This window comes from Sceloporus occidentalis, unplaced genomic scaffold (assembly GCF_023333645.1).
Source record: "Sceloporus occidentalis isolate IW3139 unplaced genomic scaffold, rSceOcc1.0.p SCAF_30, whole genome shotgun sequence".
NCBI classification, from domain to species: Eukaryota; Metazoa; Chordata; class Lepidosauria; order Squamata; family Phrynosomatidae; genus Sceloporus; species Sceloporus occidentalis.
Window position 1 is genome coordinate 6,933,902 of NW_028317010.1, and position 27,308 is coordinate 6,961,209.

The following is a 27,308-nucleotide window of genomic DNA, read 5'->3' on the forward strand; positions in this document are numbered from 1 at the left end:
GCAATAAAAACTACAAGGTGGCTCTTACAGGGCTCTCATTGGCTCTACATTGATTTGTCTGGTGCAATTTTCCACTGAATATGCTGACTGCCACTAATGGCTCATTCAGCCATGTTTATTTTAAAAAATATATCTGTTTTGCCAAAGTATGTGGTTTTTCCTTCCTATGTACAGCTGCAGTCTATAGGTGTAAAATCTGCAATGTGATGTGCCCATTGTCAGCCATCTATTTCCGTATACAATACAACAAGGGCTGTTCCAAGTAGAATTTTTGGTTAACACAACAGATAGTATATGCAAGGGTCCACTTCTGTTAAAGTTGATGTATACCTGGGTATCGCCACCCACCCAAAAACTGTCAGAACACAAAGCAGATAATGGGAAACTGGATACAGGTAAGCAAACACTGTATGATGTTTTATAGAGAGATTGTTAGAGACGGGAAGACATATGGTGCTTAATTAAGCCCTTTTGATTTCTTCATGTGCTCCCCTCTTAAGCAATCGTTTCAGTGCTTTGCACAACTCCTGTTTTATGTAAAGGCTCAATAAGCTTCTGTTTCGACCCGTTTGTTGCCTTGCTCAATGACACCAGTAGCGCATTAAGCAATGAATAATTTCATTAATACTTAGAATCAAACCACTTAATTCCTGCAGTTTTACATGAATTCATTGTTTATTGCAGTGATAGTCCTGCTGACCTGACACGTGTCGTCTATGGTGTCTAGAGGAGTGTTGTGCATTGTAACGGTAACTTGAGATTCTAGTTTAGATCACAACGGTAACTTGCTTCTCTTGATTCAGAGCAGACGTGTTAATTAATGCAGGATTTACATGTTTTTCACCTAACTCATAAAGGTCTTCATCCGCTTTGAGAAACGGGGAGAAGCAACAGTAATTCAGGGCCTGACTTTTAAATGAATTGTCTTGAAGATGTTACGACAACATTGAACGAAATTAGTGATATGAAAAATGAAATATTTGTGCTGGTCTGTAAAACTCCAGGAACCCTGTCTGCTTGGACTGTGAGATTTATCTGGCCTTTTGGATTTTAGTACATGTATTTTGTGGGTTTATATGGCGCACATGGCATATCTAGACAGCACAGGGGGATGTGACCCCATTTTTAACATGCGGTTTTATTTCATGTGATTCATCTGGCTGCGTTTCTCTGCCTTGCACTCATTTTGGAGCTGCTTAGTATTCCGAATGAAGCACTGCTTGCGATATAACAATTCACTCCGACGGAGGAGGGTGGTGGAGGTGGTGAGGCTTGATGTCTCTCTTATTAAATATCGGCAAAGAACATTGTGAACATTTCCACCCCGCACCCTCCAAAAATGGATAAAGGAAAAGTGAGATGCAGTGTGGCTTGACAAGGAGGGCAAAGAGGGGGAATGGAAATGGGCAACGTGGGCAAAATAGTAATTGCCGGTTTCTTATTGAAGTGGTCAGCTTGTTCATTAGATGACGTTGGTTGGCAGTTCAGTTACAGAACCCCCCCGGATGAAACATGGAGATGTTTGCCTGTTAAGCACACGGCAGGTGTGAGGCTCACACGCATACATTGTGGGGCCTTTGCGGCAGCATGGATATAAAAGTAATTTATTAAACTACGCTTTCTTTTATAGCTTAGCCATATGTAAATGACTGAGGGCTTTATACAGCTACAGATACCTAGCTTTTGTGTCCTTTTTAATTCCTCTAAAAATGATCTGCTTCTCGTATTCCTACCATGTATGCAGCTACGGTTTAAATGTTTCTTTCAATGGGTATTTCAAGCGGCGGGCTTGCTGCTCCCATTGTATGCTGGCTTGGTATGTGCTTCCAAGTGGTTAAGACATACCAGAAATCTTCTGTACTGCCACAGGACACACGAAGCACAAACCCACAATAACCTCAACACAGACACCAGAAGCATGCCGTCACCACACCAAAGAACTGTTTCTTGAATCTCAAACTGCACCACGTCACAGGGATATGTACTGATTCCCAGCTTGGGATTTCTCCAAACCGAGAAAAAGAAGCTGTTTGGGTCTAAACTACTGTGCTCCTTGTTTGTAGTTTACACTAACATTACTGAATCAGAAATACCATTGTAACTCATTCAAAAGATGAGACCCCAAACCCAGTCGTGATAATCCATAACAATAAAATGGTATAGCAGCAATGTGCTTCTCATTGAAAATCACTTCAATACTAAATGACATGTCACCCCCCAAGGGTTAAAGCAGTTTGTGAATGTGTTGCACTTAGAAAGTGTGTTAACACAACAGGTACCTTTACCATTCTCCTGTCAGCAGAAAGACAAGGTATACAACGTGCAACAAGACATTCATGGTTAATGATCACCCAGGGCTTTACATCTTCATGCTTAACTCGTTCATCACTGTAGTAGTTTGACAGCAGGACACGTATGTTACAAAATGAGAATCTTGCTTATCTCTCCAACTGCTGGAGACAATTTTCCGCATTCATGATGCCTATGAAATGTCAGATTAAACTATATATAAAGCAGGGTGAGCTTTGACCCTTCTCACAAGGTGGTTCTTCTTAATGCATATTAGTAAATCTTCAACAAACTATTTAAAGCGAGTTGTTGGCACTGAATATTTTGAAATCAATATAAAATTAGATTGGATGCCCTTTGGTGTTGCCCTCATTACATAGGCTTTAATCCTATGCTCGTGGTTTCAGAGCAGGTAGTGTAAGAGTTAACTGTCATATTCTGCTGTGTAAGAAATAATGGACAGCTTCCAACATAGCTTAATGTTTGACTTGTAATTGCCACACAGTAACCTCAGTTACTGAGTCTGATTTACTATTTATCCCCAAAGTAAATCATTCACCACGGTTCTCCTTGTGTTCTTCTTACTTTGCTACTATTGACGTCTCTCCAACCCTTTTCTGATTGGGTCAACGGAATATCGTCATTAGCCTTTCAACTAATCCGTCTTCCAGCCCCTTTGTTTTTATGGCTGATTTGTAACACCCATTTGTGAAGTGATAACACGAGGTGAACCAGTTGTAGGGACCTTTTATCAATGATCGCATGTAGCTTCTTTAAAATCCGCATATTACTAACTACTGTTCAATAACATGTAATAACTGCTGGGTGGAGTAACTTGATGCATTTATTTAAAGCTTACTGACTTTTACCCACGTTAATAACTAAAACCAGAGAGATGAAATATTTCATTTCACTGGCAAATTAACCATTTATTGTACAAGGACCCTTAGTCTCCACCCTTAGTCACTCCATGACCCCCCCCCCCAAAAAAAAATTCTACCACCCAGGATTTCCAAAACAATTGGGTCACCGTATCTGGTTTATGGCCAAACACAGATTTTTCGCCTGATCTAACTAGTGAAAGGAGGAATTTCTTTAATAGAAATGGATGTATGTTTTGTATACTTCTGATTAAGATTTGCTTTTCTGATGTAGGAAAAGGTTGTGTGTGTGTGATGAAAAAGTGTCTCTTATAAAATGTCACGTATTGCGTGCCTATTAACATGCACTGCAAAAGGAAAGCCGTCATATCAAAACACAGTTAAGGGCTGCTTATGTCATTGTGCCTAAAGAGGGCAGCAGCCTTGGCTACCGAGGGAGTCATTAAAGACAAGGGCATTCTTCTTTTCTGTAGGAAGAGCCGCTGGATTTGTGGGTAAAGTCTTATTCTGTTCATAAACTACGATATGTTCTCAATAAATCACTGTTTCTTTTATGACTGGGCTGCTTTGTATGACAGAACAGTTTATCTCTGTACTGAAAAACTGCAATCCTGGAAGACTTGTAGATTTCTTTAACATATAATTGCCCTATTAGCATTTTGTGTTGTAAGTACCCAAAGCCCAGTGAGCCAGAGGCCCAGAATGGCCTGCAGCCCCGCAGTCGTATATTATATCATGGAAGATAATTGGCTTCATTTTCTCATTGATGTTCAACCAGTAATGAGTGCCCTTTCCTTCGTCTGTTACATCCTGACTGTATGCTCATCTGCACAGTCTCTGGTGTCAACATTTTCTGTCCAGATCCTAGGAAGGGAGATTTTATGCTGAACCGAGCCCTATTCTGCCAGAGTTCAGGGCAAATTTTAAGGTGGTAGCTGTAGATTACAGGGGGATGTAGGGTAGATAAAAGCATATCTAGGAAGGTGATATATTCCTTTTCAATAGGTTTTTTTTTTTTTTTTTTTTTTTTTTTTTTTACAGAATTTTAAAATATGAGAATAATATAGTAATTTTGATCAATACCATTAACAGTCATGTTCATATTTGTATTAGATAAATGTAGTAACTATCCAGAATAAATACACTGTATATAAATTAAAAAATGCAAAATAGAAGTACAGTTTAAAAAAAAAAAAAGATGGAAATAGTAATAACTAGATAAGTAACCACCCAACTCTTGTTTCTCCCCATCTTTTTTACATTGACAATCGCCCTAACGAAGATCGTTATCGTGGGTGGTGATGCATTGTTTTATTGTGCCAACATAGAAAAAAAGAAAACGATGTGGATCTCAGAGCTCTTACTTAGATGGGAAGACATGTTGACCTAATAAAAGGCATCACCTTCAACTAAAGGCTTGATAGGGATCTCTAAGAGGAAAATGAGACCTTCAGATATACAGCAGTTTGAGACTCTGTGTGTTTAACTGCTTGAGCTTTCAGCAGGTCAGACTGGACCAATGCCCCGTGGGCTGGAGCCCGATGGCCCCTTCTACATACCTTGTTTGCCACGCTGGTGTAAGAGCATGGTGTGTGGCCATGCGTAGCCACCTGGCAGCACCACATAACATAATCCTTTATCTGCAGACCTGACATTCAGCCCCAGTCTGGCCCTGGCTTTCTATGTAAAAAAAAAAAAAAAAAAAAGAAAAGAGAAAAAAAACAGCCAGTGGAATTAGAGATGTGATATTTGGTAAATATTATGCACCAAGTCAATGAGACAGGTCATACTACTCCAAAAATATATTGAAACCCATGGGAGCATTTCTGTAAAAACAAGGCTGTTGGTTACATACATTTCATTACCGTGCCTAGTTGAGAGGTCATTTTTTGATTGCTTAATCAACCTTCAGTTCATCAAAGTTTGTCCAAACTAGAGACTAAACCAACACGGTATGAACCAAGCCAAATGCACATTAATATTCCTAAAGTATTTACAGTAGGCGGCCAGTTCCCAGTACTTGAGTTTCCTGAAGCAATTAAAATTCTGCCTTTTATATCGTTTTGAATCCAGATGCGTGAGAGAAAAACAATTTGCTTACTGATTAACGCTGTGGCAAGCAGAGCCATTAGCTTTGTGCACTTGGTTAATTATTACATGGACCATCTGTCACCCAGTGCTTTCACAACTTTGATATCATTGATTAGAATGCCCTAATAGGTATAAATTACACAATTGCAAATGATCCGGTTTTGTTTGCTTGCATTTACTTTTAATTGCATATTATACAGAATGGAACCTTTTTTAATGATCACGTAACTGGATCCATAGTTACTGTGATAATGTAATCTAGCCAGAATCTCAAAACCTTATAAACATTTTAAAAGGCAGCTTAACCCCCCAATGTTCTATGGGACCCCCTGCTAGAAGACAAATGAGTGACACTTAGGCAAGGATGATCTAGATTTCTGATGGTGTAGTGTCATTGTAGTATTATTTAACAAACATGTCATATCTGTTGTACTTGTTTGTGTTCAATGATATTCATTGATTAGGTAAGAGATGGTGTCCTAAACCTTAAATCTAAGGGCCTCCAAAGACTGCTGTCCGTCTGCCTGTGTGAGGATTTAGTTAGCATTTCTAAAACCTCGTCCAACTTCCCGTAATGTATTCAATAAATAAATTGGATGTTTATTCCTGCGCATTTTAAAGTGTTTTTAAATGCTGTACATACAACTAGTACCAGACAACCAACAATTAACGCAAACACACCCACGGTGCTTTATTTTAAACAGATACGCTTCGGCTACCTAAGGATATGCTTTAAATGTCTTGAGGGTCATTCCAACAGGCTATAGGTAAAGGAGCAGGGTGCATGCTTTGTATTTGGTAGAATGAAAGAGAAGTGAATACAAATAAGATATAATTAGATATAGACTTATTTACATACAGTTTTAAGTGCATTCACCAACGCTGTTTTAAGAGTAATCCTGCATAACATGCATTGGCTAATGGACATTTTTGTTATAGGAGGAAATTATATACAATTTGCCATTATTGGCTTTTAGGGGGTCAATATATCACAAATAGAAACTGGAGATAGATGTCTCAACAGGAGTCCTGAAAACAGGGACATCCGATCAGTCCCTGTGTCATGCACCAAGCACCTGGCAACTTTGAATGGAAAGTCCTAACGAATGGCAATAAACAACCCTAAGGAAAATGTGAAAATGTGTGCACACAGGTTGCATTTGCTGTGAGATGCCAAGTGTCCTCCGTCGTTATTTAATCTCTCTCCAAATAATATGTATTTCACTCCCAAACTGCCCAACTAGCACGACTGGTGTGAGCAGACAGGTCTTGGTTTTAATCCCCAGTAGTTGACCAATTGGTCATTTTAATACAAAGCCCCAGATATAAATGTCTCCCATCTCAAATTATATCTGCACCTTTTGGAAAGCAAGTTAAAAAATATTTCTTTAAGGCCTAGCTTGTTCTTGTTTTTTATTTTGTCAAGTTACAAACACTCATCCTGTTTACAGACCAAGGAGAACGAAAAACAAAAAGGAATAGAAGGAAACAGGAATAGATTGTTCCCAGACATCTAGCACAATCGCTATTGGGGACGGAACATACACTTAATGTTTCTTTCGTCTAAGAAGGCAACTATGCAGAGCATGCAAAGCTAGGTATTTGTTACAAGGTATTCCTTCCTCTCTAGAGTCCTGTGTATTGCAGGTGTCCATCTAGAAACATATACAAATTTTTAAACAATTTGACACAAAGCACAAAATAATAAAATTGCCAGGTATCTCAAACTTGAGTTGAGTCTCTATTTCTCCCCCATAGTATTCCAAAGTTTAATATGACCTAAAATAGTCTATTGTCACCACAAAGGCGCCTGACCGTTGGGGAGTCTAAAAAACCCTATCACAACGGCCTTTGTATTTTGCTGTTGTAGGAGTTATCTACGGTTAAACAAATATCCTGTGTTTTCTCCTTCAGCTCTTATATTTTACAGGCAGTTCATGTGGGGGACAAAAAAAAAATAAAAATCATTGGGTAAGGGGTAAGGGTGGATTATTCCAATAGAGCAGAATCTAGAACTGTATATAACAATTTACTGCCTGGTTGAGTAGACAATCTAGGTAACACAACTCCAAAGTTGTTAGTGGAGGCTGGGTGCGTACCAGAACATGTTAAAAACACTAAACAAATGTAATGGTGTTTATACACACACACACACACACACACACACCCTTAATAACATGGTGAACAGGTATCTTCCTCATCTCAGGATCTGTGTGATTAGTATTCCCCTTACTGTCCCTAATCCAGGAATAGCCCAGGGGGCTAACAATCAGCAGCAATGCCCAGAGCCCCTGGGGCGAATGCAGAGCTTTCACCAGGCACATTAATGACACACTATATTAATTGCTTTGAATTCGATTGGAGTGATCTAGAAAATGTGTGACTGCAATTCAACGTTAAAGATCCATCCTCGTACGAAATTGCATGCAAGCTTGCGCACTTGGTGGAATGGCACATGCAGAAGGAAATCCCGGTTTATTGGGCACTTTATAAAAGGTGATTTGTAAATTAGAAAGCAGCTCTAGACAACATGCTAATTTTTTAACGAAAAGGATTTTCTGGAACCAGTTATAAAACCAATAAAAAGAGGCAACTTGTTGGGTGATTTTCTTTTTCTCAGTTTTTCAGTCTTCATTGTTGAACAATCCAGCTCCTGTCACCAATATTTAGACCATAAGTCTCTTTATTGTATTGTATTTTATGTGAAAAAGTGGTCTTATCACCACAGCAGCCGGTGGAGCGGTTCAGTCGGTAAAAACATGGCTATGGTGGGAAGAATGCTTTTTAAACTTTGCATCAGAGCCATTTTTTTGTTTGCATATAAGATTATGTTTATAATACAATCTTTCATATGTTACAAACAAGCAGTCTGTTTGTGTGTCTGTAATTTAAGATGTTCTTACAAATAACCTCGGTGTAAAGTTGTGGTTAAAATAATCTATGAAAAACTTACACACATTTAGCGTTGTTTTGGATTCGTCTCTGAAAAGCCTGATTGTTTTTACAAGCAGGAGTAACTAGAGTATTGTTTAGACTTGTCAATCTAGGCCAAGTGCACTCATAATTACTGTTCTGCAATTTCCACTCATTAATGACTGCTCATTTCATACGTATCATAACACCATAGCGGGCAGTGCGTGTGTATAGGTGTGTGTGTGTGTGTGTGTATATATATATATTGTGTGCCTGTATGGCACATTATTGTACATGTCATCCAAGTGAGTTGAATTCACTTATACCCAGCACTTGGAGAATACTTAGAGAGATTAAGACATTCAATTCCTTCCTATGCAACATTTCTTTTGGCTGCCTACTACATATTTGTTCTATAAATAATACCAGAATCATGTAGTACACAAGTGTCTGTGATAAGTTGCTTTGTTTGACTCGAGCCACCAACAACAAATAACACACTATAGCAATTCGAGTGCAAGGCGCGTTTACATAAAACCTGTTACAAAAAAATAAGTGAGGATCAACAATCAGAATAACATGCACCAAATGTATTTGAATGAATAAAATCAATCTATAGCTGTTGTGCGTGTATTTGTTTGGCAGGTCGATGCTGTGAAGGAATTTCCATTGTGCATGTCCTGGAATAACAAGCGAAGGTTTTGGGTGTAGCAGCTGGTCCTTTGTAATGAGGTGGTGTCATTGTAGCCACAAGGCCAACATCCAAAGGAGGACATTCTGCCCTTCTCTGAGTCACTCTCTCTAGCCGAGACATGTTGAGTCTGTGGAGGGCCTTGTATGTTGTATGAACAGTTAGGTTCCAAATAATCGGGTTGTGTATGTAGCTTTCTCGCTGTTGGCCATAGGAGCACCACATTCAGACCAATGAGAGTCGCGGTGTGAACAGTGGTTTTATTTTTTTATTTTTTTGCTTGCTTGTTGAAACGAGATCTCTGCCTTTTCTTAAAAAGTTTCGGTTACCGGTTATTTTTATTAGCCCTGTCTCGGCAAAAGCCATCCGTATTACCAGCAGTTTACTTGTAAATGGTCACATTTACTGCTTTACGCCGGCTTTATTAAAGTGAGCCTGTCGCCCTGATGGGCCTAGTGAAGAGAGAATAAAAATATACATGTTTGAATGATATCTAGCGTATTAAAGTCCTTCTAAGTCGGCTAATTTAAGGTTAGGCTCGTTTCCAATGTGTTATTTTACCAACACAAATAAAAATTAAAAATCTGCATGACGCTTTGCAGGGAATCGGTGTAAGCAGGGAACATGTTAGTACTGCGGACTCATTCAAGGATAGTCTCCCCCCCCACTTGTTTTAAATTGTTGGACAGTTGTGGATGTAATGCATTGTTGGGCTCCTATCGAAGGGAAATCAATGAGATTAGGGCGTCCTGTGCCATGTATGCCAACGGGTGCTGCGGCTGCCTGCCTGCCCCTATGCCTATTCAATGGGGGTGGGTGAGCACTGACAGGTGCTGGGGGAGCATACTGCAGTCAATGCGGTAAATTTATACATATGGCTTTTTATACGTCGAACTTTGAGGTTAAACATTAGCAGCTATTAGAAAGCTGAGCACGGCATTGACACTGCATGTCCTTGTGTTCTTTCACTGACGGTATAATTGGATCAATGAGCATCTGCATTTGGACAGGATCCACAGGAACCGAGCAGCGGTGCTAACGCCTGCGATGTTGGTGCTGCTTTTTGACATGTGCACAAGACCCTAATATAACTTTTTACATTTCCCGTTAGGAATAACGTAGTTGAAATGTAAACGGTTAATCCTTACAGAAGTGCAGAACCGCGGTCGTTTATTGATTGTCTCGTCTGCGTTTCCCACAGTACAGAGAGAATACCAATCACTGCGGATTGATGGAACCGAGTCTCTCGAAGCAATTGCTGTTTCAAACGCTCCTTGGTTTTACGAGGGCCTACACAGTCTGTCAATCATGTTGAATCCTCAGAAAATCCATTTATGGTACGAAATATTAAGGCACAGTTAACATAACCCAGTGGTTGTAGTAATGAAAACTGTTTTCCGAATGAAGGTTGAAGCAGTCATGGGTGTTTCCTTCAATGATATTTTTTATATTATGTAGTTAAGAAAACAAAATTGTGAAATAACAGAATGGAAAAACGCACCTCTGGATGGGAGCGAATGGAAGGTTTGCTTCATTGTGTCTGGCACGCTGTGGATTTTCCCTTTTCTGTAGCCAGGTGACCATGAAATAAAGCCACGAGAATGAAAATGTGTGTTATGTCTGTATTGAAGGATTACTGTGACTCATCCTGCATGACGAGCCTTCCCAGACGTTTTCTAAGGGAGCGAAGGAGAGCCCTTTTATGAATCACCATTTCACTGTGGAGTTTAAATCATTTTCTTACATTGGAAAGTGAAGCGTATGCTGATCATATTACTTTACTCCCAGATTCCGTCCTGGTTTCTGTGTTTCGGTTATGGTCACTTGTGGTCAGTCAGCAAAAAAAAAAGTCCAAAGGCAAACATTGGGAGCACCCATGTGCATACTCATAATGTGTTCATGCGGGTTGTTTGGCTCTCAGTCTTGATGAATGACATCGTTCTGCTGTTTCCTGGAAGCATAAATACTCTCTAGAAGAGGGGGTACAGGATCTAGCATTGCCGGCACGATACCCTACCAAACGAGCTCATGTGCCACTGAGCCAAAGAGTAGCGTTCGGCGTGCCACCACAATAGTGGTTAATGAACAGGCACATGGTAAAAAAAAAAACCTGTCAACCCCACGTGATGTATAATTTTGAGGAGCTGCAGGATACCTCTCTTCCCTCCCCACCCCGCTGTGACTCCATTAAACCTCATCCAAACGGATTATTAATTCTTTACCATCATTTATTTTTGGGAAGTGACCTTTCACTCGGTTACCGCAGTCCGGGGTTATTCCAACCCCTCCGTTCCTGCATATGCTACTCCTTTGGCTTAGGAGCGAGGAGGCATTGCAAATCAGAGAGTTTATCGAGGGAGCCATCTCTAGAGATTGTGTTCGCTATAACATAATGAGCTGGCTTCATTCCTCCGCATACCCCTTCCAAATGTAATGGCCGCTGACATGTTTATATAGAAATGATTTCTCTTGCTGCGCGCGGTATGTTCCTGATGAAAGTCATGTAGCAAGAACAGAGCTGTGTGCATGTTGGTAATCTGTATTTTATATGCTTTTAATAACATCTGGCTCATGTTGGGCTGCAAATCTCAGCATGCAGAGGCAGCCTGCGCGTTGTGCTATAAAGCTAACAGTGAGTGTTCAGAATAGAGCCTGTTAAAGACTCCGTACAGAGATTGCATATGGTCTGGCATAACAAACACGGCGCAGGTGACCGTATGTTGGGATTGTCCCAGTATGTTAAGACACGCAGGTTTCTGACTGCCCCAGAGAGCCCTTGTTCAGAGTTCAGTTTCGGCATTGGCTTGTTAAAGCCATACAGCTTGTGGAAATTGATGCTTTTACAACAAGTGCTCTGCTTAACTGTATAACATTACTGCTTTACCAGAAACCCCCCCCCAAAATATGTCCTGCACAGATGATGAATGCTTTTTTGCCAACCTTTATGTGAAATAGATGGAACATCTAAAATTTGAGATATGGTTGCATGTGTTTCAAAGGGCCAGCGAACAATTCTGTGTATTTTATCTAATTTCATTGGTTTTGGCAGTTATTTTTCCGGAGGGAGTACCCTGTCCTGTGCGCTCTTTATAAAGTCTTCATCTTTACCAGTTTCTGCTTTATTTAGGAATTTCCTGCCCACTCGTGATATCTGCGAGATATTCTGTAGGACAGTGGTTATTCTCTGAATATTACATTTTCCCTGGCATTCACGTCTCCTGTTTTTTTCCGGGTGAGAATATCGGTACAGTTGTAAAGCATGTTTATTGAGATAATCAGCAATCCAAGTGAGACACAAAATCAAAGGAGGTTCATATGGATCCCGAGCGCTCTACGAACACGAGATTCCATTTTTTAGATTGAGGAGCCTTTCATTTAGTACATCTAATGAAAACTAAAGCAAATGGGACCTTCAAAGCATCCATTAACCTTTCTCTTTCTCACTTACTGCATATATCACACTTTAATTAGGAGATTTGTGTTTTATAACAGCCGTGTGCAAAGCAATCCAAGCGGGAAAGCCAGATCCACGCTTGGACTTTGCAAAACACACCGTTTTATCACGCTAACGCCGCCCTGTAGCGCTATATCTACAGATGTTTAAGATACTGTACTAATGGAGAAAAAATTAATCTGATAATACTTATGCACGTGTACATTTAAATATAAAGTTAGGAACGTGTGTGCTTGTGATGTAAGTACTATATAAATGTTGATTTGCGTTGTACTGCATATAGTAATATCTCCTACACCAGGAGGATCCCTGATTTTTCCTTTATTACGAGTTTATTCCATTGTAACCTATGAAAACTGATTATTGCTCTGATTTTTGTAGTGTCACCCCGTAAATCTCGGTATGAATATAAGGTGCACAGTCCTACCAGAGAATAAAGGAAGGCGCTCCACGGGAAATTCTAGGAGTGACGACCTTAGCGCTACTTTGTATTCTGTGCCGGGCAGGCAGGAGATAATGCAGTCTGTCTGCTGTGTTGGCTGCTCTTTGGTTTCTGGCAGAGTGCTGCTCATGAATCAGATTTAATGGTACAAAGAGAATACCGCATGCTGAGGGGAATTGGGATATGTGTCTAGTGCATCTGCTAGAGTCAGCAGCCATTGAATTTGTACCGCAGCTCTCTCCTGTCAGAACAGTCTGTGAAGGTTACTTAAGGGTCCATTGAGTCAAGTCAATGATTTTAATGCTAGCTATTAGCAGATACGATGTCATCTAATGTGTACATGTTTGTATGGGTGTATATGATCAGATTTTGTTTTCCTTTCCCCACATAATGTTGACTAAAAGAGTCTGGAATTCACGGAATATAAATGTGTATGAATGAGCAAAACTTTGGAGAATTTGGAAAGCCAACTTCATTAGGAAGGATGCACCTCAATGATCAACAGTAAATCACAAAGATAATTAGGCAAGAGGTTTTTTTTTATGGGGGTTCAGCCCTGACATGTACAATCTAAATACATACATCAACATATTGTTATTGTATGTGTGTATACGAATACCATGAAATATAAAATACGCTTGCAAATGAATAGTGAAATGATGCTGCTAGGTTTGCGGACCTGGCGGCTTCAGGTGGGAGCCTGTACCGTAAACACTGTTAGTGTGCTCGGCCCACCGGCTCGTCTTTTGCTCTCCCCAGCATTTTCTTTTCCGTTGCTGGTTAAACAAGCTTTTGTTCTGAGCAGCTCTGTGAGGCTTGAAGCATGGAAGCAAGTGATAAACAGGTCATACCGGGTAAAATGTCACCACACTCTCCTCCGCAGTGCTCCGTGAAGCTCAGCTTCTATAAATTGCAGTGTCTCTGGGGCTTTCTCCTTTCTTCACCCACACAGTCTGGGCCCCCCTCCCCTCTGTCTAGTTTTTCACTCTGATTAACTGCTGAACCTACTTTCTCTTATAGATCAGCCTCTATGGCCCTTGAACTCCCTGCTTTGCATACTCCCCCTGACTGGATACCATTAGACGACTTTCTTTTTTCCTCTCCTATTTGTACAGCATGCATTTCTAGGTTACAGTGCAAAAAAATAGTAACAGATCACATATATATAATCCGGGCGGAGGAAATAATGTACCTGTACGGCGCACAGTATGCTGCCTGTTTATGGAATGCACTATGTATGTACAGAAATGTGGAAAACACGCTATGATAAATAGTTTTTACTAGTAAGTGACGAAAGCTCGAATAATGCAGCATATGAAGAACTTGTATATAGATTCCCCTCTAAAGATCCTGGTGGCTCTACCAAGTATTCTGCGTGATAAATATAAGTACCGGTACACAATTTATCCAAATGTTATTGATTCGACTGCTAAGCATTATTAAGGGCCACCCCTGGTGAATTTTTACCATGTGAAGGGCTGAGTTGTCCTTGCATAATAAATAGTTAATGTGAATAGAATTGTTGTAAGTCATTCCGCTAAATTAACACAATAAAAATAAATAAAAGGTAAGATTCTTGCAGGAAGAGCTGTCCCTTCACAATATTGCACATCAGCCAGTTGAAGCGTTCGAGTCTCTTGGCGTTAAAGAGCTTGTTAGTTTGCGTTATAGGGACGTCATACGTACTTCGATACAAATGACGTGCTTGGCCAGTGCACACACGCACTGTGCTCGCCAACGGCCAGCTCTAACAGTGTCTAATGTGACGAGCCTGCTCTGTATTCGTTGTTGGTGGGGCTGCCTGGTACACGGGAGTTTTCATTTAATGTTTAACATTGATGTGTGTCCCAACATTTCTCGCATATAACACTACTTGTAAATGTCCCTGTATCCAGTGTGACAAAAGGTCTTCTTCCAAAATAAACCTGTTCTAAATTCAAAAGCCCCCCTCCCCCCCAACTTTATGGAGCTTATTATACCTAATGTCTCAGGCATCGGTTTCCTCCTGTATATCGGGAAACCTTTAATAATTATCTGAAATATACTAATTCATAAATATGGCGGTGCCAGGTGCTCAGATAGGAAGAAAGCTCAGAAAATGAAAAGGCTTAAGCACCCTGAGAAACAAGTGCAAGAGCGTTACCATGACAACGGCTTTCATTCTCCGAAACCACTCTTTTTTTTTTTTTTTTTTAACTCTGCAGCTAAGTGCAAACAAGATGGCACTAAACCCGATCTCTATTTCAGAAAAGAGAACGAATATCCTGCAGGGATCAATCTGACTGCCAACTAATAGATGATTTTCTCACAGTGAAATGGATAGACGGAGGCAAGCGGGGGGCTTCAAATACCTGCCTATTGACAATGTGCCTGCTCGCAGCCTTATTAGTGTATTCTGGTCATGTAATAGTTAATTGATCTAGATTCCCTTTATAGTGTGATCTACTCACAGGTTCACCTAATCTTCAAGCAGATATACATCTGTCAGGGTTACTGACCACAAATTGGTGGACCATAAGTTCCCCCCTGAAAAACACAAAAATTGAGGACATCTTTTATCATGATGTTCCTGTCGATTTTCATAAACTGCGTGCGTTTGATGCTTTAACTGTAGATGTGCAAATAAGTAACCGCTGGGTAAGATTGGAGGAGGTTTATTCATAGTCCTAACTTCTGTGATCATGAAAATGCCTTCTTTTCATTCTTATTAGAAACAGCCATCTCCAAATGAAACTACCAAGAGTTCGGTAGAGATGTTGTGAGATGTTGTTAATGAAATATTCAGAAATAGACAATACATTACATGCTTTCATCTTCACTTTACATTTTAGACAGTGGATTTTTTTCTTTCGATCAGCAAACCTAGTTTCCATGCCAAAGGTTTGGGTGTTCAAGAAAGTGAGAACACTACATAGCTTGTAAAGAATGTTTCCTGCCATCATACATGATTTTATTTCCTTCTCTCTCGGTAGCCAGGACTCTACCCACACTGACTTGACACAGTAACGTTTGGAAGGGTTCCATGCAAGTAGGATTACTCGCTGCCACCCACATATTGTTCCAAAAGCTGTGTATAAACTGGCTCAGGCTGCTGGACCATATTGGGCATAGTCATGCCTGGCAATCTGTGTTTCTAAGAGTCCATGTGTCTGTCTCTACCACGTCCCTAGACAAGGATTCCAGGTTTAAGTGAGCACAAGTTTTGCTTTATGGAACTATTAATCAGAACAATAGAATTTGATTGTTTTTCCATTATTTCTCTGATACTTTGTGGAATGTGTGATTCATGCTGTATGGCCCCTGGTCTTGTCTCCCCGGGTTTACATGTTGTTAGTATGCACAGTATTTGGTGGTGGATGGGTTTAATCCTCAACCCCACTGCAGGAGGAATCTATTAAAGGCTTGCGTATGAGTGCCCGAGCCTGGCTACTTTCCATTGAGGTAGACTCTGTAACCGGGGTAAGGAAAATGGGGATGGGAAGGTAAGTTATGGCTGTTTGTGTCACGTTAATGTCAGTTATACTGCTTAAGAGGTAAAAGACTTAAGCAGCAGGTAGTTTATAGAAGTGTGATTAGCCTGGGAATATTTACTTTGTGATTAAAATATTACTATTATACGTTTGGCAGAACTTGCAATGTACTTATTCGTGTCCTAAGCACCCCCTCCTTTTCATCAACCTACCTGTTACATAGGACAACATTTCCTTTCACCATCCCCACCCTTTATCTAACCAAGCAACCTAATATTAACCATTTAACATACACACTCTGAAAATCCTTTCAGATGATTTATTGCTTTGTATAGCGCACTCATGTTCTGCAGCGCTGTACAAAGGATAAACCGGACATTACAAGTACTTTATTACATAAAAGTTTGGACTTGCAGAAAAAGAGGGCCCTGCTCAGTCTTACAAGATAGAAGACAGCGTCATGTGCTATGCTCTGTAACGTGCAGATTGTTATTGTGTCATAGATGGGCTGATGGCCTTATCCTGGTATTGAAAACAGCCCATTTCAGGTCCTGCTAATCGTACCTTGGGTTGATAAGAACTACGATAAAAATGATGGCTTCCAGAGGCACCAGTTTTACATGCACCCTGACCTTGGTTGCATAAGTTCATTGAGCAATATCACCGTAATTAAAGTTGTAATACAAGAGCGTGTAATGAGCTAGTCTAGTGCTTAAGTGGTTAACTTTTCTAACAGCTGGTTAACATGAAGTCTCTCTGGTGAAAGTAAAACCCAAAACAAGCTCGGTGCATTTTAAGAGTCAACCCTCTAGAAAAATGGCTTCAAAGGACAGTCCATAGCCATCGTTTAAACTTGTATGTTTTTGTTTTTTTTTGTTTGGTCCCCCTTGCAAATTCATGGAGGGATTCTACAAAATTCCCCAGATCCATAGGTTGCATCTCTCTGCTGCCTGCGCCCATGTCGTGTACTCCCCACCAGTCGGGTCCAGCGGGGTCAGCGAGTGGAGTCCAACAAGACCCAATCGTGAACTCAAAGCAATACCATTGATTTTAATGGGAGGGCTTTCATACCACTGATTGGCTGCTCCAGGGCCACAAAGGGGGTATTGTGCTGCAGCTTCTCCTGAAGTTAAGTCATTATTATTAATTGGATTTTCCTTTTAAGGTTTCTTTGACTGTTTTTTTTGGCCGTAGTTCGAAAGCTTGCATGAATTCAGGACACGAGCTGCAGGTGGGGTTGTGTGATAATGACTCTTTAACCGGAGTAGCCTCTGATTATGGAAGACAACACCTTGCACAAGAGAGGTCAAACTCCAGTCCTTTATTATATACGCCGGTTTACTTTGTTAGCCCTTCATAGGTGCTACTATCTGCATACCAGTAACCCGTTATACAACCACAACATGTATAACGCATAACTCTTATGTTTGAGCTATGGATTTACTGCACGCAAAATATTCTGTGTGTTTTGCAGCGTATCCAGTTGAATATAAGAAAATATGTATTATATTCATAGTCGCTCCACCTATAACTTGGTAACATCAGCTGGTTTAATATCTTGTTTATCCCCACAACAAATACCGAAAATAGAATATCTCAGGCATGCAGCTTTTTATTTTAATCCTTCTCAGACAAACTCCTTGCGTTATAACTGCAATCAACAAGCGCATGTTCACGGAGAAGGTGAAGATGGCTATTATTGGGGCTGATAAGTTGCATACATGTAGTGTGTAAACTGTTAAAGAATGTGCTAAATCATCCAGTTCCCCAGAAGCTCTATGAAATGGGCATTACTCTGTGTCGTCGGTCTTGCTATATTGGCGGCACGGTGTGAATATAGCGTGTGCTATGAAAAGAAGATCACACCGAAACGTATTAGTGAATAATGCCAAAGTGGAGAATAAAAGGAGTTCGAGAAGGAGAAATGAAAAACATCAAAACAATATTGGAAAATGTATCGTTTTCTGTGTCATGTTAATGTAAACAAAATGTATTCTTGGATAACCTTTAAATGCGAGTAAATGAGTAATCTATACCAGCCGTTCAAATAGGGCTCTGTATGAGAAACAGAGATAACCCTGAAAGGATTCTTGTACCTCTGATAACGGCCTTTTTAGTGGACTCATTCACGCCAGTCATCACTGCCCAAAGTCCATTCCCCTCTCATAGCACAAAATCCCTGCAGCCACGATTTAAACAAGTGACAATATGCAGATGATACCCAAATCTACCTGTCTTCTCCTGATATCTCTCCATCTCTCCTGTCCCGTATTACCAATTGCTTGTCTGTTATTTCTTCATGGATGTCACAACACTACCTGAAACTTAATCTTTCTAAAACTGAACTCATTATCTTCCCTCCCTCCATCTCCACTCCACTACCTGAATTCTCTATCACCATTAACAACACGACTATCTCTCCTACTAACCAGGCCCGATGCCTTGGGGTCATCCTTGACTCAAACCTCTCCTTCATCCCTCACATTCAGTCCCTCGCCAGATCCTGCCGCTTGCACCTAAAAAACATCTCTCGTATCCGCCCATTCCTCACCCAAGAATCCACAAAAACCCTGGTTCATTCCCTTATCATTTCCCGTCTTGACTACTGCAACACTCTTCTGGTTGGCACTCCACTGTCTCGACTCTCTCCTCTACAGTCTATCCTTAATGCGGCTGCTAGGCTCATCTTCCTTGCACGTCGCTCCTCTTCTGCTTCCCCCCTCTGTGAAACCCTCCACTGGCTCCCAATTACCTTTAGAATTAAATTTAAGATCCTGGTACTGACATATAAGGCCATCCATAATACTGCTCCTCCGTACATTTCTGACCTCATTAGCAAATAATCTCCTACTCGATCCCTACGTTCCTCCCATGGGCTAAGGCTCTCCTCCTCACTCATCACCTCTTCCTTTTCCCGTCTACAAGATTTCACTCGAGCTGCCCCATATCTCTGGAATCTTCTCCCAAGGAACCTTCAGCATTCTCCCTCCCTCCCAACATTCAAGAAACATCTAAAAACCCACTTCTTCAGAGAAGCCGCACCATCTTAGCTGCTAGAACTTCCTTGTCATCGATACAACCCCCACAATACCTCTCACCCTTTCTCTATGCCTTATGTTTGTCACCCCATTTCCCTCTAGATTGTAAGCTTGCGAGCAGGGCTCTCTCCACCAAATGTATCGGTTTGTCTTAGTCTGTCAATTCTTGTCTTGTCATATCCCTTGAATTTATGTATTGTATTAAGCGCTGCGTAAACTGTTGGCGCTATATAAATAAAGGATAATAATAATAATAATAAAGTGACAATCTTTTACCCTCGAGGGCAATAATACAGCCAGAGTTTTAATGCTCCTCCAGTGTAGTCAAACAGTGAAAGGTCTGTCGCTGTCAGTAACAGAACAAAAAGTGGTACAAGGTGCCAAGCTGGAATCTAGGAGCACAAAAGATGTCCGTGGGGACCTGTGAGGTCTGCCATGACAGTCACTGATGGTGATGTCATCACATGCGTTCCCCTTTCGTGATGATGAAATATTGTGCAGCTTCCCAAACAGTATCCTGAATCCCAGTGTTCATGCAGCCCCCACTGAGTCCTCTCTGTATGGAGCCCGGGAAACACTTTCGGACTAAAGGAAATTGTCACTAAAGGTTTCTCACAAGGTGCTGGGCCACTGAAAAGAATTAGAGGTTGGGGGCCACACATAAGGGCTACCTCACTAGAAAAAAATGACCTTTCTAGGGGATCCGCTTCCACCATGGCCTTTTCGGCCGTTCAGAAAAAATTTCAATATCCATCGGTCTGATTAAAATATTTCTATGCAACATACCAGACGAAGCCCCAGCCCCCATCTGCTGCGTGCACAATAGCTTTAAGAAGGGGCATTTATCAACATATAGCAACATCAATATATACATTTGTTTAAAAACTTGTGCTGGAGTAGCCTGTGCAATGATTTTAGGCTTCGTTGGTCATCATGCAGGCGGCTCGCAGACTCAGGACTTACCATTAGCCATGACTGAACCAGCAGATATAGTGTGTATATGTGTATATATATATATATATGGATCCTCTGCAGGGTTGTGCGTATGATGGGCATGGCCGATGGAATTAATGAAAGGAGGACCACATTTACACCCAGAAAGCCCGCATTGGGGTGGTTAAAATCCCCTGAACCCGGCTGCACTGTTGGGTTCCCTTTAGGTGTTTAGCTATTAAGTGATTAAAGAAGAGACATTTTGAAGCAGATGATGGGAATACTGATGTGCAAAATTTTATTTTGTCTAAATTCAGCCTTTTCGTTTACGAACCTTGCTTTACAATAGTGGGCTTTGGGTGCAGAAGGGCCTTTTCTTGTGTATTTATAGCGTATCTGCTTTTCCTCATACAAAAGTATATAGACATAATAGATTCTATATATACAAGTTTATAAAAGTTTATGTAGTTTATATTAATATGTTATTTTATTAAGTTTATTAGGCTTTCAAAATGAATAAAAAAAAAATATGGATGTCCTCGATTAACCTGGTAGCATGTACTTAACTTGTATGACATCATCTTGTTGCTTGGCAACCCGTCTCTCTTCCCGTTCTATTGAATATCCACTGTGTAAAATCTCATAGAAGCTGTAATCCAATATATTGGCAAATGAAAAGAATCGGACAAAAGGAAATTAAATCTACTGGATTAGATCGCCTGTCTGATGGCCTTAAAGATTGCACGCTCTGCTAACTATCCTAACTTCTTGTTTTTGAAACACAGGAACACTGCTTTCTCTAAAGCAGATACAAAAACATCAAAATTAATTTTGGGAATTAGTTTTTTGGTTTTGGTGGGACGATACATAGGTTTTGCAGTGTGGTATAAAAAAGGAACAGGTCATATGAACTAGCCACCTATTTGCATGTATGATAATAATGGGGAATCTTGTGATTGTTTAATCACACCCTCGTAGGCGCAGGGGAGGTTTCAGTAAACCAGGCAGCACGCGTATTGTATTATAACGGTTGTGAAGATTTGTTAAATAAAGGGAACGCTAAGTCATGATAGGGAGTGCGTGGCCAGCACCGTTCACAGCCTCAAAATTATTTTTTTGAATTGCATCTCACTGTAAGTGAGCTGGCTGGAAAATATGGCTGAAGAAAAGGGCTGCCTACAATGGGATACGTTTACTTTACCCAAATATTTTATAATCTTGGACCAAACCAAATCAACCTTTCAATAATGATCCTGAACCGCCTTTCTGTTAAAAGGTGTTCATGGGAACTATGGTTTAGTGACATGAGTTCTGTCGTTTGGCCTTTCCGTTTGTTGCCTTGGTAAAAGATCTTTTATTGGTGACATATTGTTACAGGGGAGAGACATTCATTACAGTTCATTGCAATAAAAAAATGGGCTATCCCTCCTTTGACCAATAATCTGGTTCTTATTTTTGAATTTGATTACCGTATTTGCTTGATTATAAGACAAGGTTTTTTCCAGAGCGAATGCTCTGAAAAATACCCCTCGTCTTATAATCGGGGTCATCTTATAATCAGACCTCAAATAGGTCTGATTATGAGACGACTAAGATCCAGATCCCCCGCAGCTGCCGGGGACCTGGATCCTCCTGTCTCCCCCCCTTACTGGTAAAACTTTTTTCCTATAGGGTCGTCTTATATTCAGGCTTTTTCTTTTTTTCCTAAATTAATATTCAGATTTGGGGGGTCGTCTTATAATCGAGCAAATACGGTATTTGTGAACACTTTTTACATATTTAACCAAGCAATCGCTTTACAGGCAGACCTTTGTGTCAGTTTGGATTATAGTCCATAAACTCTGGTACTTATCTTTCCGACCTGCTGTGTGTTCTGTGACCATCAGCTAATGTTTCCTGCAGTTTATGAATAACGTTGTTTATACAGTACAGGAGGACTTCACCCTGGCTTCTAATCCCTGGTATGCTTGCAAAGTGCATTTCAGATGGGCCTTGCCAACTTTACGTGAACAATGAGGGTTTGTAAGTGACCTGCGGGAAAGCAAATATGTTCTTGGATTTTCTTGCTTGTGATAATCTATTAGTAGGAAGCAGCAGTTTCCAACAAAAAGGGAAAGCAATTTGCAACAAAAAGTCAATATCTTGCTATCTAGCGCTGGTCTCCGGTCAAAGTGAATGTTAGTCCAGGACTGTTGTTGGGCAATCCTGTTGCCTCCTTACTTGGTAATATGATGTCCCACTTCTGTCCGCTTCATCTACCTTCTACTTGATGACAAAGTTGCACGAGGAACCACTCAACGGGTCACGAGACCCCAGAGGCCCAATAAGTAGGAAGCCATCTTGATATGGAGAAATGTGTAGGATACAGATATAGGGTATACGTATGCTCGTCGTCCCTCTGGGTCCTGTTGGGGCGATGCATACATTTGAATTTTTATTTACACTTTACAATGTTGGCAGAGAAATGTGTCCTGATCTTTACGTGTGCGTGTGCGTGTGTAAGAGATCCACCGTTTGCTCATTGAGTGTCGCAGCCGTTAAGAGGCAAATGCCTGCAGTAGCTGGAGAATATCTGTTGGAGAGCACACCTCTCACATCTTGCGTATGCTTTGGAGCTATATGAGGATCCATTTTTATTGTGTACGATAACTCAGCTTTAAGTGCACTGCTGTCGGTAAAGGGACACAGTGTTTCTTGCACAACAAGCACAGGCTTCCAGCCAAGATAGTAATTGAAGGTCAGACTGTTAGCTGAGTGCAGCTCACTGAGCAGTTGGAATCTGTAAGTGACTGATAGTGCCGGGGAACAAAGGCTGCTCTGTTTTACACAAAGCATTATAAATTCCCCAACAGTTTTACTCTTGTGTAAGATTACAAAAATACACAGATCCTACTTGCTAAAAGGAAATGCATCAGTTATACGTTAAGTGGAAGTGAAGGGTTTTTAACCCCATCAGTGCTCTTTTGATTGTTCTCTAACTGTGACTCGGTATATTCGTGTCGCTGATTGTGAGCTTTAAGGCACAATCGATCTGAACGATCTTTTAATGTCGAAAACTGTGTTTTTTCCTAAGGAAACACCGCTATCATGTACATTAGTGGATATGATGGCTGTGGTGTCCCTTTTAATTGAAATTATTTGCAATGATCAGTTTAAATAGGAAGCCTTGTAAGGCACCTCTATACTTCTGAAATGACTTTCTGAGCTTTGTTGTGGTGTAAATCACACGGCAGCGAAAGGAAGAAATAAAAGCAACAAACCAGTTTCCAAGGGCCCCAGCATTGGCTCTGTCCAGGGCCGGGCTGTTAACCAATGTAATGTCTGTCAATCATTGTCTTTCAACAAGAGTAACGTCCCGGTGCCCTGTCCATCAGCGAAGAGGTTAACTTAAAATCTATTCATAAATAATAAATATCCACGGAGCGTCTGCCTCTCCCAGTGACAATTATAAAGCGTTTGGGAAAGTACTGAGCTGGTCTAGCAGGAGCTCTTTTCACACCCGTGTAACTACATCCATTAAGTAAAGGAAATAACTATGATTTCTTTTTGAACAACAGACTTCTGTTCTTCTGTGATGTGCGCACACTCTCATTAGTCCTAATAAGTACATGAAGATCGAGCAACGAGCGCTTTGGACAGAAGCCATTGTAGATGAAAGCCGCTGACAATAGACTTGGTCCTTTGTCAACAAACGTACTAATCCCTTTGCTGTCACAGCACGCCGCGATGTTTAAACGGGGTTAAGGAAAAAGGACAGTAGCATCTAAAACCACCGGCTGTAACTGGACACGGTGTCCTTTCGCGGGCGCAGACTGTATTTTGGATTATTGCTGTTTTGGAGCCGTCCGTCATTATCTGGGTCACAGACATACAATTGGGTTCTGCTGCTCCGGTAGCACGCAGCGTATAACGGTGTAGCCAGGTCTTTACAGTTTACATTACTTCCAACAAGTCTTTTATTATTATTATATTCCCGATCAGACATGAATCCTAATGTTCCACCAAAGATGTTTGACTGATCTAGAACTACGGTTCTGATAGACGATTGGCCTCGTTTTCTTGGATGGTTATATTCGTTCAGTAATGACATACACGGGCTTATGCATAGATAATAAAACCATAATATAAAATGCAGAAAGTAGGGCAGTCACCATAGCAACCAATGGAATGTGCCTGCTGATGGCGCCTCTTAGTACCAGAATTGCTTATTACATACCCTCCCTGGCAATTTGTCTGCCATCCTAGGCCCGATATGGGGCAGGTGCTGTACCTCGGGGATCTTTTACTAAGGTAAAATTCCCATGACTTTCAGACGTGACGTACAAAGGCTGGCTGGGAATGATAGGAGTGCTATGTGTCGGTTACCTGCGACGTATATATATTGTATGCATACTTTATAGCCGTTGCTCCCTGGCCGGTGTTTACCTATCTGTGAAACAAACAGTTACTATAAACAGGCGCCTATCGTTCTGCAGCATACCCGAGCAAGGCCGATACATGCGCGGTGGGCGAGGGAGATAAGAAGGGTTTGCTCTTCCACATGGAGGCAGGCGTCGCTGCAAACAGTTTGCGGAAACGGCCACCATGAAATCATTTAATGGTGTGTTTAATCAGAGACAAGAGATTAATATTCTCTAAACATCCGATGTCTCGGAAAGGTTCGTGTTTTCAGTGGATTATCGCTTATATTATATAATCAACGTAATGACAAACACCATTAACATTTCTGAAAGTACAGGAAGATCTCCATCTACAATGTTTCCCATCGCTGATCATACTGCCGCACGTACACGAGGAATGCTGTGTGCGTCACTTGAAAAGTAGTCTTATCTCCATAGCAACCGTTGAAAAGCCCCTGCTGATTGAACTTGTTACAGTGAAAGAGCAGTCTACAAACTCTGCATCTCTCATTGCAGGGTTAATGCAGAGGTACGGGATACATTCTCCATAGGTGCCCCCAGCTATGGGGTTAAACCTGAGTAATATAGGCGACCCCCATTAAAGAAAGGGGGCGGGGACTGTAAGGTGTAACCCCCTAGTTCCGGTGCCATGGCCGTTACACTTAGCCTGTGATCAGATTCATGGTGTGGCTTACACATAGACCCCCCACCCCCGGTTTGTATCCAAGCGGCGGTGCCCGGCGGGTTGCGGCCGCTCCTCGGTATGATTAGGGAAGAATGAAGCGGAAAATACCCCCAGAGGAAAGTGAAAGGCTGTGCGAGGAGCTGTCAGTCTGAGGCCGCGTCTGGCAGCTGGAATAATGTGACCTTCGTCTGAGCCGCCGCCCCCCCGTGTGTGTACGAGCCGGCCACATGAGTAATGAGTAATGTGACCCGGCCTGGAAGTGACTCCATCAGCACCTGTGACGGCAGATTAGTTACACCGCCCCCCGAGCCGGCAGAGCTGGCTGTCTGCTGGGAGCGCCTGTGCAGCCTCCACCCTCCCCTCCAGCAGCAACTCCGCCTCCTCAAGCCGAGATCCGCCATCCTTAGTCGGCTACGCTGATCACTGCGACTCCCTGGGAAGCCCGGCAATGCCTGCGGGGAGGACCCCACCTCCCTGCCGCTCAGAAGGAGGCTTCTAGCAACCCCCCCTGCTTATGTAAGCGGCCTCCTGGGACCCGGGTGTCTCGGTTATCATGACCCAGATCTTTTGCTCGGTGACTTGTGATCAGCCGCACAGGAGCTCGCATCCCAGCCCCTGAGCCTCCTCTGCCTTCGCCCACCACCCCGGCTTTAATTCCGCGTCATCTGCCGACAAGCTCTGGAAGCCACAAACCCGTCCGCCGGGTCTGGAAGTCTCTTCCCTTCTGTGACATCGCTTGGCCTTTGGCTGCAAGTTAACGATCAGATCTCTTTACCGGCCATCCACCGAATGAGAAACACAGGTAGACATCCGTAATTCACTCACTATACAGATATATAGGTCAACGGCAGCCTGTGCCGGGGAACCGTGCGCGTGCCAGGCTGCATCCGCCTATATCCGGGCACAGGGCTGAGAACCCCAGCCCTCCCATTACCTCGGGTGCAGGGTGGGCGCTATATGTGTTGGGTGCATGTGCCCGGTTACCCGCTGCTCCGGGCTTTCACGTCCTGCCAGTCGTGTGCAGACCGGCCATGCCGTGTTACCGTGCAGCTTGGCTTCGTATTTGGGAGGGGGGCGCATGTCAGTCTGCAGACATTTCCTGCATCATCTTTAACCCTTCGCATGCTCCTTGGGTGTACACCTTTTGAAGGGTTAATATAGTGAATGTGATGTATTTCTCACTCGTGTGAATGAAATGTGGGGCAGTTCGGGTCCCTAACAGGATAAAGAGCCAGGCATTTCTTACTATGTGTGCCAGGCCATAGCTGCCCTCCCCTCCATGAGATCCGGGGGATTTCAGACGGTTTCTGGCACCTCCGGCACACGGCCGCTCTGTCACCTACCCTTCAGGGCTATGATACGTGGTTCTTGGCTTATGCACCCCAGCAGTAAAGACATTGTTACCCCGGGGGTAGTAACAAATCGGTTATGGCTGCTCCCGGGCAGAGCGATTTGGCAGCCTGTAGCGAAATAAAGTGAACCTGTGAAGAGCACCGCATCACATCCGCCCCGGCACACCGACGACATCCTATTTCACAGAGCCTGCGGGTTGAGGGCATTTGCGGTTACGGCAGACATTAGCGCCCTGAAATAGCGCTTTAACACAGATTTCATTGTAAATAAAACCCCCTGTTCTAGTTTTCCATTCAGGTCAAAGCTCGTTCTAGAAAGTTAGATAAAATCCCGTGACGAAACACCGACCTTATTCCTAGATAAAGCTGTCAAATTCCGATTCGTTTCATACTCTGAAGCAACGGGAGGAAAAAAAACAAGAACGCGGTCTTGAATGATGTAGTTTCGGTGAATTTGCTTCCCAGGTCGCGTTGTAGGGAGCTGAGCATCCAGAAGCAGCTTTACAGCAGAAAGCCCTGGACTCCGCTGCCTTGTTTTTGTTACTTTTGAGAAAACGTGACTAAGGAGCCATCCGGCTGTTTTTATAATCCTATTAGGATTATGCGCCCCTACCCTTTGCGGTGGATTTAAGTAAAATACTTGTGTGATGTTGCAGAAAAAAAATAGAA

The 27,308-nt window shown here is 42.0% G+C and overlaps 1 protein-coding gene across 1 annotated transcript in view; it reads left to right on the plus strand.

Moving 5' to 3' along the window:
* LOC149298993 (jumonji domain-containing protein 1C-like) overlaps window positions 1-27,308 on the plus strand; it is a 105,716-nt gene that overhangs the window by 33,603 nt on the left and 44,805 nt on the right. The gene's annotated exons all lie outside the window — the stretch shown is intronic.